A 13,294-nucleotide genomic window follows, 5' to 3' on the forward strand; every position below is an offset into this window, starting at 1 on the left:
GAGTAGTATTGTCTTGTGGTTATGATAGCAAGGGTTAACAATGACACAGAAAACAGCTAGGCAACTATTTGGAATTTTCATAAGTAGGTCTAGGACCTGTAAGTTTTCTCTCAGCATTCATGTTACCAAGTATAACTATTTGCATACCAGTTCATGACTTTGTGAATATTTATACTAAAGCTTTCATCATCAAAATAATGACTTATCAGCACAATGATGAATCCAGAGCAGGAAAAAGCTAAGAAGTAAGCAAAGTAATGAGCAAACAATAAATAGCACTTCCCTTCCCAGGTAGGACATCCTTAATATGGAATCCACCTCTTATATTGTCCCACCATTAGGAGAATAAGGAGTCACACTGAAATACATCTCATCTGTGTGCTGTAGAAGTACCACAGGTTAATGTGACCACAGGATTTCAACATAGCTAGGGAAATCAGACTTTTCTTACTGCTAGAAAGGAGTCCAGCAAATGCAACAGAAATCTGGTTCAAATACAGTATTTAGGCTGGTGTGTCACTTTCTGTTTGTGAGGCTGTAAGCCTTTTCTGCCTCAGCTCCCAGGGGCAGAGAAGGCTCTGGTTGCTAAGACCCAGAACACTTCCAGACAGACAAAAAAGCTCATTGTACCAGCAGGTCTGGGCAAGGTGAGGCTAACTTGGCCAGCATACCAGCATGCATGACTTAGTAGTGTGCTATTTTCAAAGGCAGGGTGCCACACAAGGTAGTGGCTCCTTAAATTGACTGCTCTGCCTGGACAGCTGTGCTGCCCCCATGATCCCACACATGTTTATTGACACTTATATGTGGTTCAGCAGAGAGAGGATTATGGTGGCTTTCAGAGACAGGCAGACCTTTCCTTACCCTTCTACAGCTCTGCAGCCACAAAATTAACGTGATTTTCGTCCTCACAGAATTCTAGGTGGCAGAGAAAACATGAAAACCTCTATAATTAGGAGCCAGGAGGGCACATTCACAGTATGGCAGAAGAGTCAGTGCAGATTCCCAAAATGATTTTAATTATAGTCATCAAGCATCCAGGAAATTATCTAAATCCGTCTAGATTCTTAAATTGGTGTCTGTTACCGTAGTGTCTGACACCTGATGAAAACAGAGAACAAATGTATGGTAATTTCTATTTTACCATTAATATTAATCTCTCATTGCATATCAAAAGGAAAGTGTAACAAACTGATATGTAGGTTAGACATGCCAAGCAATCAGAGAACTGAGGGAATGCTGTTCCTCATTTCATTCCATTGCAGCAAAATCAGAAGTGATTCATAGATTTTGCTGTAAAATAATACACTTTCTGTAGAAGCATCACTTAGGCAAGCTAAAAGGAGCACGACAGATGCCCTTTCCAAAGTGCTCAATGTTTTAGCAAGCACCAACTATTACTAAGGTTGCCCATTACTTAGTCTTGCAATACCCTGTAATTTTTTCTTGATGGTTTGCCAAATTCTAGCCCTTAGCTGTCTGGCTTAACTGAAATTCTCCATCATGGGCATTGGCTTAAAAAAAGCAACTTTCATTCATAATACCTTGTATTTTTCCAAGAAATTTAAAAAGACGGTGGAAAAAAATGTTGTTCTTATTCCTGCCTTTTTTTTTGGAAAGTTCAGGAACATTTAAGTTTGGAGCCAGGACTGATTACAACAGGCTGCCAAGTTAAGGGTCTGCTATTTACCATTACCAGTAAAATTCAACCAAAATTAGCCAATTTAAAGCTCACTGAAAAATCATGGTCCACATAATGGATTCCAAGACAAGGAGCTGCAACTTCCTTCTGCACTGAGCATTTTCCACTTGCTGTCCTCATAGGGCTTTCCTAGCTCCTAACAAAGGCTATTCCTGAGGATCCACCCCCTTAAAAAAGCCAAATTTTCCACTTAGCCCCCTGTCTGGCCCAGCAGCTACTCTCAGTACAACTGGGAGAGGTTTGTACAGGTGATCTAAAGGTGTCATCCATGGGCTCAACCTACAGGATACCCAGTATTCAAACACCTCTCTTTGCACAACACATATTCAAAACCTAGGAACTGTACAGAAGAAATAGAATTAGAGGAATTTTTTTTACCTTGTGACAAGTTAGGAGGTGCTGTCCTGAAGACACAGGCAGGATTGTACTCATTCAAAAAGAAGCTAGCAAATACTATACATTCAGGGAGTGGTCCTGAACTGTATTTGCTTTACATGAATCAAACTCATTCTGAAAAGTCTATTCATTTCCTCATGAGGTTTCTTATAGTGTTCATTCTCATGGTATTTGAGGTATTACAATAACACATTTATTTATAATGTAAATAAACCTTTAATATATGTGCGTTACTGTATTACATTAATGCATTAGTACTAATATTACAGCATTAGCACCAAAACATTTATTTACCTTTATGGTTCCCAAGTGAGGTGAGAAGGTTATAATTTATTATTGCTATTTTAATAAGAAATCCTAAAAAGATCAAGATAAAGGAGTTTAATAATTAAAGGGAATGATTCTGAGATGTGCTTTAAATAGTTATATAAAATACTACAAGCACAGCTCCTATTTACTTCCATTTCAGATATTAGCACTTGGCAGTTCTATAAATCAGACTCCTTTTTTTTCCCAGAAAAGAAGGAAAAAGCTGACTATTAAAAAAACCCACCCTAATAGTGTCATCAGTCTAGAAAATAGCAAGAGCATTTTGTCTGAATTTTTCCAAACACCTTCAGTCTCAAGCAAATGCCCAATATAGATCTTCTGGTCACCATTTGGATAAATTATAAGTAAATGATAATCTAGGCGATGGTCACAAGAGACAATCAGTTTTACACACTACTGTATGAGGGTTCAATTTCAATAGAACTAAGTGTGTTAATCTTTCTTCAGCTTCTTCACACACATCCCAGTTATCAGACAGACCCTAACAGGAGAGGAGAGGAGAGGAGAGGAGAGGAGAGGAGAGGAGAGGAGAGGAGAGGAGAGGAGAGGAGAGGAGAGGAGAGGAGAGGAGAGGAGAGGAGAGGAGAGGAGAGGAGAGGAGAGGAGAGGAGAGGAGAGGAGAGGAGAGGAGAGGAGAGGAGAGGAGAGGAGAGGAGAGGAGAGGAGAGGAGAGGAGAGGAGAGGGAAGGAAAAGGGAGTATATAGGCTTATTGTTAATTATGTATTTGGGCCATTCTCCTGAGTGTGAAGGTCAAACCAACTCTATGTAACAGTGCAGTGACATCCAGCCACTCCTTTGTGCAAGAGCTTCAATTGTTGCTGTAAGTGTTGGGAGTAAACTCACATGAGAAATTGGGAGAGACATTAATACTAATGAATAATTTCTGTGGCAATCAAAAGTATATGTGGCACTGAGATGACCATAAAATCCAATGAAGCATCAGTTACATTTTGCTTCTAATTTGAAAGAAAATTTTAAAAATTTGTAAGGAGTGAATAGGACCAATCACTAGACTATAAGATTATTTTCTGCCCATAGGAACTGACACAGTTCCATAGATTTCTGTGAGGTTTTTCACAATAGATATCTAACAGAGTCTTTAAGTACAGTTATGTATATTGCCTTTTCAGAAATCAAAGCAAAAAGTTATGAGGCTACGCTGACTGTGCAGTGATCTCTCAGAGAAAAAGCTTCACAACTATTCAACAGTAGTTGTTAAACAATGGGCAGGGTAAAATGACATAATGAGTCTTTTCTATCTATTACAGTTTGATTCTCTTAACAAACACCTTGATGCTGTCAGGACCAAAGCAAACCTTTTAATTTTTGAGAACAGAAAACTAGCATTCACTGAAAGCAAACAATGTAACACAGAAAGATAACAAAAGGATCACAAATATGGTGAGATAAAGTTTTAGCAAAGTACAATACTTTTCCTCTTATATTAATAAACCAGGATATGTTAAAGCCATAGGAACTGAGACACTGTGCAACACTCTCTCCAAAAATATGTTGGATATAGAAGCATGTTTCTGCTGGGACCATTTGTAACTACAAACCACTGTGCAGTCCCCCAGGTGGCACTGATTCACAGAGACAGGAACTGGAGTGCAGCCACAGAGATTTGAAGTGATCCTGTGTCATGAGGATACCCTGTTAATCTGCTACAAACATACGATAAAATGGGGATTAACAGTGTAGTTTGGCTGGACAAGAGTTCAAGTTCATTCCTGCATTTAGGTCCTCATCAGTAACTCTGTACCTGTATTTTGCTGTGGCATTTTCCATATAGCATATAATGTCGGACCTTCTAGGGAGCTTTCAAAGGGGTGAGCAGCTCCCAGCTGCAGAATGATGATTCTAAGAGTTTTTCTTATAGAATTAAACTTTTCCAAGTTTAAGGGTGTTGGATTCCCTTTGTAAATTTAAATGGTTTGAACATTCCCAAACTTAAAAACTGCTCAGAGGAAAGGATTTGATTTTAAATAAACTACAGTAGAGACCTACAAAAGGCATGCATGGTTTCTTTTATGTGCTGGAAAAGCAGGAATTAAAAAGTAGGGACAACAGGTTGCAAAAAGACCAGTTATGTGTCATAAGGACAGATCAAGGAGCTAATAAAATGGGAGTGAATAAGGATAGCAGGTGGAGTTACGTGAAAAAATAAATTGTTCACACTGTAATCAGCTACTTTTCAATGCAGTCACCCTTGTAATCCATACAAAATGGCAAAAGGGAATAGAGATGAGGAGTTAAGGATATCGCTGGGCGCAAATACCCACATCCAGATTTAGACTAAAAGCAGTTCAAGGACAGGATGGCACAACACAGAGTTTAAGTAAGAATAAAGAGGCAGATAGGTTGTGGTGCAGAGCATCTGCCTGGAAGATTATGGATTTGATTAGTTATGAGAAAATGATGGTACATGTACTGCTCCCTGGATTGCCCAAGCAGGAATATGCTCAACAGTGATCCATGGCAGCAAGAATTTGTGAGTGTCAAAGTTCTTCAATATCAGCTTCTGCCTCTTCATGACACTGACGTAATATTACGTATGAGTGCATTTTCATGCATATCTGTGTTCGTGAGGGTGAGTACTGCACGACTGAATGACTGAGGAGAGAGTAAAGTCAGAAACTCATTATGCATATGTCTGTCTTGGTGCATAAATGTGAGCTGAGTGCATTAATGTACTTGGGAAGGGTATTAAAGAAGCCTGCAAGATTTTAGCATTTGGAGTCAGGGAGTGGACACATTTGCCATACAGCAAAGTTGGAATAGCTTCACAGAAATTAATGAAGGGGTCTAAGAACTGCAGAGATACAAAGGACATTAAAACTCAAACCTTCATGGTTCAAATAAGCCGAAGGAATCATACCAGAACAGTGTGGTTTTTTAAGGACATTTCAAAGCAAATAGCAACCTGATAGTTAGAATGAAGTATGAACAATTCATAGGCTAATCAACAATCTTTGTGATTATAAGAAGACTTCCTTTGTGACTATTTGAGTGGGGGAGTGAGGGTTAACCCTTGAACAGAGCTATAGCAAGCAAACCTTTCCAAACCAGTTTATCCCAGCTACAATATCTACACAATGCTCAGTGCCCATGAGATGTAAATACCAGGTTTATGATTAACTGTGTTAAAATTCCATGGAACTGCAAGTACTTGTATTTGTTTATATAATGAAAATGAAATAATGCACCCTTTCTTTACTATACTTTAACTTTGCTAGCAGTTAAAAGGAAATTTTTCAGTAGATATATGTGTCATACCCTTATATGTCCCAAGAGCTTCCTTCACATCCCTTAGCTAGACATACTAGAACTATCTGCCAGGGAAAAAAATGTGATTAATGCATGCGTGAACAGGGCAAATATTGTTCTAATGGCAAATATTTTACACTGACCTCAGAGAAAGTAAGCTGGTTCTCACTACAAACCTTGCACCATCGAGCAGATACTTTTGCTAAGCAGGACATAGGTAGGACTTGAGAGGCTTGCCGTATTCCTCTGCTTTTTGCTACAGTCTTGAAGGTATTTCTCTCTCTAGGTCTATCTAGCCTAGGTGTCTAATAAGGCAGCTCTTCTTGAAATGATGTAACATTATCAAGATGACTGCATTCCTGTTCATGAGACATTTGAAGTCTCAGCGTCTAGATATGAAGACTCTACAGAGTTACATAGGGATCCAATAAACGAAGGTCTTGCATATACCAGACTATTGTACTAGCACTCATCATGCTAATTAAACTTGAAGGGCACAGAAGTTCATCCTTTGTCTTAGAGTTCTGTTGCATTAGTGTTTGAGATGGACTGTAGCAAGACAAACCTCTTTTAGGGTACGGCGCTTCAAGGTCCAACCAGGTGCTCCAGCAGAGACTCACGAACAGTGCTCCGAGCCTATAGCCCACAGGGTTGACCAGCCTGGATCAGTGCTGTTGCTCTGAGAGCGACTGATCTCTCTGCTGGCTTGCTCAGGAGTGAGCTGAGCCTGTGTCTCAGGCCTCACCTTTTACTGGCCCCCTGGTCCTGCTCATGCGCAGTGGGGGCCCACCCTAATTGGGCACAGGTGGGCTTGACACAAGCTCATGCTCACTCCCTGGCAATTACTGGCACCTGGTTGCCTCGTTACACTACATGGACTGTCTGTATCTAACGGCTGTAATATTATCCAGATGCCTTTTCCTCTGTGAAGATTTAATTTTCCTAATCCCTACATCTATATGACATTCCCAGCTGAAAGCACATGCACATCCCTTTTGCCAGGAAAAAAGACCAATTTTACTCATCTGTGTGGTTGTTTGATCGATGAGCATACTGGCAAGCTGTATTATATTGTTACCAAGCAGGCTGTTATATCATGGAAAGTGAAGATGTGAACAGTATGGCAGGTACTGCAGACAGGCACATGGGAATGTAGCTGGCACTTCATCACCTCTGTACAGGATTGCTACACAACATTGCATTACTCAGAATTAATTACTTAGGTTACTTAGAAAGAAAAACATTCTTGCAGATCTCTCCCATGCCTTTTCTGTAATGGCATTTAGTATCTGCCATGGCACATCTGTGGGAGAAAAGAATGAGAAAAATTGTAGTGGCTTTACCAGGACTCATTCTTTGGCTTGCAAACTAGAGTCAATGACCAGCAGTAAAACAGCCCTGAATTTCAAAGGAGCGAATCACTCCTTGAACTGCTCTCTATTCTTCGAGTAAGCCAGTGAAAGCCTTGGAGCTGGAGCTTTGATTGTCAGGAAACTCCATTCCTGGCCTCATGCCCTGCAGGCAATCCTTCTATTTACATGCTGTTTGCAAGGGAGAACTCTATGAGCCCAGCTGTCTTAAGTACCAGGAAATATTAACAGGTAGCAATGCCTGCTGCAATCATCATAACAGTGGGATTCAGTTCCCCCAAAATAGCGAAGTGATGTGCTGATTAAGCTTTTCTAAGCACACATATTGTCGAAATACCTCTGAATAACATACGTGAAATAAGTATCTGTGGAAGAGACACTAAGGAGGGAAGAATGGACCCATCCCAGTCAATATCTGTACTAGAATACTGCACCATCGCTACTAAAATGAACTGGCTATTCTGTCATTACTGCCAATTTCATCATTTAGATGTTGGTCTTGATCCAGTCTAAGTGGTGACTGGCAAAATATGCTTGCATCTGACTAATACTGGGTATAGACAAAAAGTGAACAAAAACGTGCTCTTGGGTCACAACACATCTACACAGGAAAGTGGACTTACTCCCAGGACTTACAGAAGGAAAACAGGAGAGAAGAAACAGAAATTAAAAAAAAAAAAAAAAAAAAAAAAAAAGGGGGGGGGAAGGAGCAGGGTGAAGAAAGGGAGAGGGGAGTTTTAACCCACTGTAGGAGAAGAGCAGGTTCAAGACCATCTAAAGAACCAGAAACTGCACAAGTCCGTGGAACATGTAAGATCCATCTGTGGCTCTGGAGAGAAAAGGACTTTTTGTAAAGGCCATGTAGTGATAGGACAAAGGAGAATGGCTTTAAACTGAAGAGGGGAAATTTAGATTAGATATTAATAAATTCTACATTGTGAGGGTGGTGAGATGCTCAAACAGCTTGCCCAGGGAGGTTGTGGATGCATCCTCCTTGGAAGTGTCCAGGAATAGGTTAGATGGGGATTTGAGCAACCTGGTCTAGTGGGAGGGGGGTTGGAACCAGGTCATCTTTAAGGTCCATTCCAATCCAAACCATTTTATGATTCTATGCTTGTATATGGATCTGTGGACTACATTGCAAATGATGCAGTCAATTTTGTGTATTTATTTTCTTCACTGAGCAGTTGGATTTATTTATTTCATAGGGTAGTCCAGGTTGGGAAGAATTTCAGGTCTCTAGTTTAACCTCCTGCTCAAATGCAGTCAGATGACTGATCAGAACAAGTTGCTATAGGTTTCAGATCTTTATTTGTCCTTCTAAATAAGTTCTTTGATCAATCAGGTGTATTCCATTAATTGAAACTTCAGTTATAGCTACCATTGCAACTAGTGTATCACCTAGAGTACTTTAAGTGTTATGGTACTTGTATTTCTTTATTTACAAGACTTTTCATTGTAGGGGAATGCTGGTCAACAGCCAGCAGAATGTGAGCCAGCAATGTGATGAGGGGGCCAAGAAGGCCAATAGCATCCTGGTTGTATCAGGAGTGGTGTGGCCATCAGGAGATGGGCAGTGATGCTGTCCCCGTGCTCAGCACCTTGAGTGTTGGGTTCAGCCCTGGGCCCCTCACTCCAAGAAGGACACTGAGGAGCTGGGAGAGTCCAGAGAAGGGGAACCAAGGTGGGGAAGGGTCTGTAGGACAAGTCCTGTGAGGAGAGATTGAGGGAACTTGTCTAGAGAAAATGGCCTGAAGTTGCACCAGGAGTGGTTTAGACTACTTATTAGGAAGAATTTTTTTTACTGAGAGAGCAGTTATGCATTGGAATGGACCAGGGAGGTGATGGAGTCACCATCCCTGGCACTGTTCAAAAACCATGAAGGTGAGGACATTTTATGTTATTTTGGGCAGGAGATGTTGATGGTTGGACACAGTGATCTTTGATTCCTTTTCCAACCATGACAGTTCTGTGACTGACAATTCCAACAATGCTATATGTAGAGGCACTGAGGAACCATGTAATCCAGTGTTCATAACGATACAAGTTAAAAGAAAGAAGCCACCTGTTCATATTTATGGATAGTAAAAAAGTAACAGAAGCAAATGCCACTGAAAATGATGGTATATTAATGATACATTAATCCAATCATTGCTAAAGATCACCTTCAGCATACTTCTCCATATAGCGTAGTTGTATAGAACAAGCTTAATGCCCAACACCAGCTCTTATCCATGGAAAATCAAAGGCAGTGAAGGCAGGTAAGCTATGATATGTTCATACATGGATTCATCACTCATCTGCTGGCACTGAATTGTTATTTTTATTGTTTTTGTTATTAATATTATTATTAAATACTGAAAAATATGGCAGAGAGGGGAAGAGAGACTGGTAATCATCTTTTAAGTACCATTTGGTAACTACTAATATCCTTTGAGATGTAAGATAAAAACCCAATTTGTGTATAAAACAAAGATCACATTTTAAAATCACCATCTACATCAGATTTGATTCCTTCAGAATTAAGAATTAATAACATGTATATGATTACCATAGATATGTATAATTTTTACTGAAATTGATCTAAATAGAAGTGTCCATTTGCAATATTCAGGAGTAAATTAAAGCTTTAAACTACACCAGGTTCTTGCCTAGAGATTCTAGAGATGATAGGAAGCCTTAAATTTGTACAAAATCTTCCCAGAAGAAATCATTTGCTGTCTGAGCAACCAGGCTAGCAGATCCAAGAATTCATCTTCCTTGTATTTTAAATGCACTCCTAATAATGAATCTTATTCACAGTCATGTGTTTTCATCTCCTGATAAACTAAGAGTAGAAGAAGTCAAAAGAGAACAGTAATGTTCTGATGCTATTCAGTTCATCTCTGTGGCTGCCTGAACTCTTAAGTGCCATATTTTCCTGTTTAAAACTAACTTCTCCCAAGTAATATCCAATGGTGTCACTTCAAATAGCTACATCACCTGGTATTTTTCAGATTGTTTCAACTACAGATTTTACAGACAGAAGAATCCCTTGGTCAGATCTGTAAAAACTAAAAATCTCTTATACAAAAGCTGAATACAAATTATGAGTCAGGTGATTCACTCCCTGTATAGAGGATGGAAAATGAAAGGGTAAGTCCTTTAATAAGAACTGACTGGGACCTGAGTGAGACCAGTTACTGAGATAATTAGCAGATGAATGGAAGATGAAAGCTAAAGTCTTTTCATTTATACATTAATGAACCAGAAGATCAAAGACCTTGGCTAGGCCTATGACCACGAATGCAACATAGGCTTGCTATGCAATAATGAACCCATTATTATTTGTTTTCATAAATTACCTGTGGTAGTCTATTTTATTTTTAATACAGTACATAAAGCACAAAAACAACTACAATGATATTTTAGAATACTTTAATTGCTAAGCATGCATTTTTGTTTAATGAGTACATTCATCCTTTCAGATGACTGCTGCTACCAGCTGTGTACTTCCCTTAGAAATTTCCTGCCAGGTGACAAACCTCTTCATATTCTGTGGAAGAAAGGAAAAATAAGTGACAAAAAAACTTAAGAAAAATCTAAAAATGTACCTCAGAGGGAGGCCAAAAAAGATCGACATGCTAGGATTTCGTAAGAGTAAAGTAAATATTCTGACACTCAACCTCACCCCACTATTTTTATGGCAGTATGTCTGCCATTTTTTATATTAGAGAGAGATATGCCTGGGCCCATGATCTCAGAGCTGATGTGTAGCTTGGATGATTGTGTATTTAAGGCTTTGAGGCTGATCTTAGGAAATCAGGAATATTTTTCTCTTTCTACCATAAACTTTCTGCAAGACTACAGGCAGATTACATAACACCCCTCTTTAAGACCCAGACCTATAAAACATATTATTTTATACAGATACTGGGAGAATAAATGTTCAAATTCTCACAATTATAAATACCTATTTGATTGAAACTTCCAGATAAAAACAGAGCAGTTCATGAAAGACGTTGTGAATCAACAGCAACATGTGATACATAGCAAAGTTTTGTCACAAGTGGACCAATTGTTATGTGGGCATGTTAGAGTATGCCCTTTTTTAAAGAGTATATAGAGAAAGGTACTTTATCTGTTGGCAACATTTCTGATGCAAAGAAGACATTCACATATATTTATGACACATTGAGAAGAGCTGTCACTTCTGGTGAGAAGATTAAGTTTAAGGGATTAAGGCATCTGTTACTACAGCAACATAAAACAATTATTCACTTCTCTGGGACACAGGGTAAACCTGACACATTGATTCTAGCCTCCCTCTAAATTTTTTCTTAATGATTTACCTTCAAGACAATGGTTGGATCATTAACAGCTCAGATTAAAATAAAGGTAGGTGAAATCCCCACATCGAACAGTTTACTCAGAAGCTCTCTTTGCCTGGAAATTATCCACAAGCTAACATTTTTCCATGTGCTTTATTAGTGAGAGCATAAATGCTCTGAAAACTTTTGCCAACCCCCACAGTTCTCATCGAGTATGCACCAAAGCTTTTGTTTCCAGCATGACTGTTCATAATGCCTTATTCATCCTGTGACCTCAGTAACAGGTTATGGTTGTTTTTCTCCCTAACTGGATGACTTGGGAACCCACAAAGATCTAAGATGGCTGCAGAAATACTTCCACTGAAAATACTCCTACATGTCAGAGCAAGTCATTGAAGAGGTGCAGCTAAATGGATGTTTATGGCTTGTCGCTATTTCACAAACACTATAGTAAACAAAACATGAAGCCAAAAGCAAAGACCAGCAAGTATAGTCCAGTGTTGTTTTTAAAACTTACATTCCCAAAGCTCTTTGAATCACTCCCTGGTTCCCTTGAGAAAGAGAGAGAAACTCCTCATTGCTTTGCTAATATGCAGGACTTATACAGTACAGTACAGTTTTGGTGGCTCTTTTTATGCCTTTGACAGAAAAAGGGATGTGGTTGAGAGACCTTCAACAACTACGTGCATTTCCCCAGGAAGTGCTCACAGCCTCCACAAAGGGTGCATCCACCACAGGAGCTACAGCCACTCATTCAGTTCTGATGGGATACTGTCATTGCCAGTGCCAGCACTGCAGAGCACCTCATACTCCTCACTACATGCTTGAAAACTTTTTCCTGAGGATTTCTGTAGTGAATGAGAATTTGTTAAAAAAAAAAAAAAAAAAAGGCAAATCTAAATACAGGGGGATACAGAGGGCAAAGTCAGATGATGTGTTCCATCAACTTCAGGGACACCAGATAGTGCTAGACTGGCAACCAGTGCCATGGCTCCATGCCAGGAACAGTGCCCATATCAACTGTATAACTGGGTCTTTCTGGAGAGCACTTTCTTGGTTTGTCACTTCGGTTCTGAGATGCTCTGAATCACGGCAGTTCCTTGGTAACCTTTTGGAGGCAGAGTTTGCTCCTTCTTTGGAGTCTTGCTTCACCTCACCTGGTCACTGGCTTTTGCAGTCTGATGATTTCAGGTTTTAAGTAGAACTAAGGTGATAGATTAACTCGGTCAGTGCAAGATTATCTTCTTCTTGCAAAACTGCAAAAGCAGTTTCTCTCAACACCTTTTGGCTCATTAGCTATCACTAGTGCTACTGTTAAACATCAAAAGTCCAGACAGACTGTGCCAAGCCCAGCCATGGACCTTACTCTTCCCCTGCCCGCAGTTGGCTACTTGAGAGACAAATCAGGATCTCTAGACCTTTCCCAAATCATAAGAGTACCTTTCCTTTTGCCTGTCTATAACTGAGATTGGTAATGAGAAAGCTATTCATTCCTGTGGTCTCAATCTGAATTATTATATCAGCTTGGTATAATTTTGACTGCTGGCTTATCTCCATCTACTTCTATTCCAAATGTGTAAGAAAGGGTCAGTTTCAGTTTATGTCTTGACATAAAATCACTTGTTTGATTAATTCTTCTGCATGTACTGTACAATTTGTGTTTCTGTATTATGAGCAAGTATTTCCTGAAGCCCTGTTGTCCCCTCCTCATCAGAACTATGACTGTTTCCAAATCTATTTTCATACTTCAGTGTAGTGTTGGGTAATCTGGCAAAAATCACTCCCAGAGAGAGGTGAACCAAGCAGCTCTGAATGGGAAAGACACAAATACTCTGAAGTCTTGCCTCTTGGATAGTGGATCAGATGAGAGCCTAAATTCTGCCGATAATTTTCCGTATCCTATTAAGCTAGCTGGAGA

The sequence above is a fragment of the Calypte anna genome, chromosome 5A (assembly GCF_003957555.1).
Source record: "Calypte anna isolate BGI_N300 chromosome 5A, bCalAnn1_v1.p, whole genome shotgun sequence".
Lineage (NCBI taxonomy): Eukaryota > Metazoa > Chordata > Aves > Apodiformes > Trochilidae > Calypte > Calypte anna.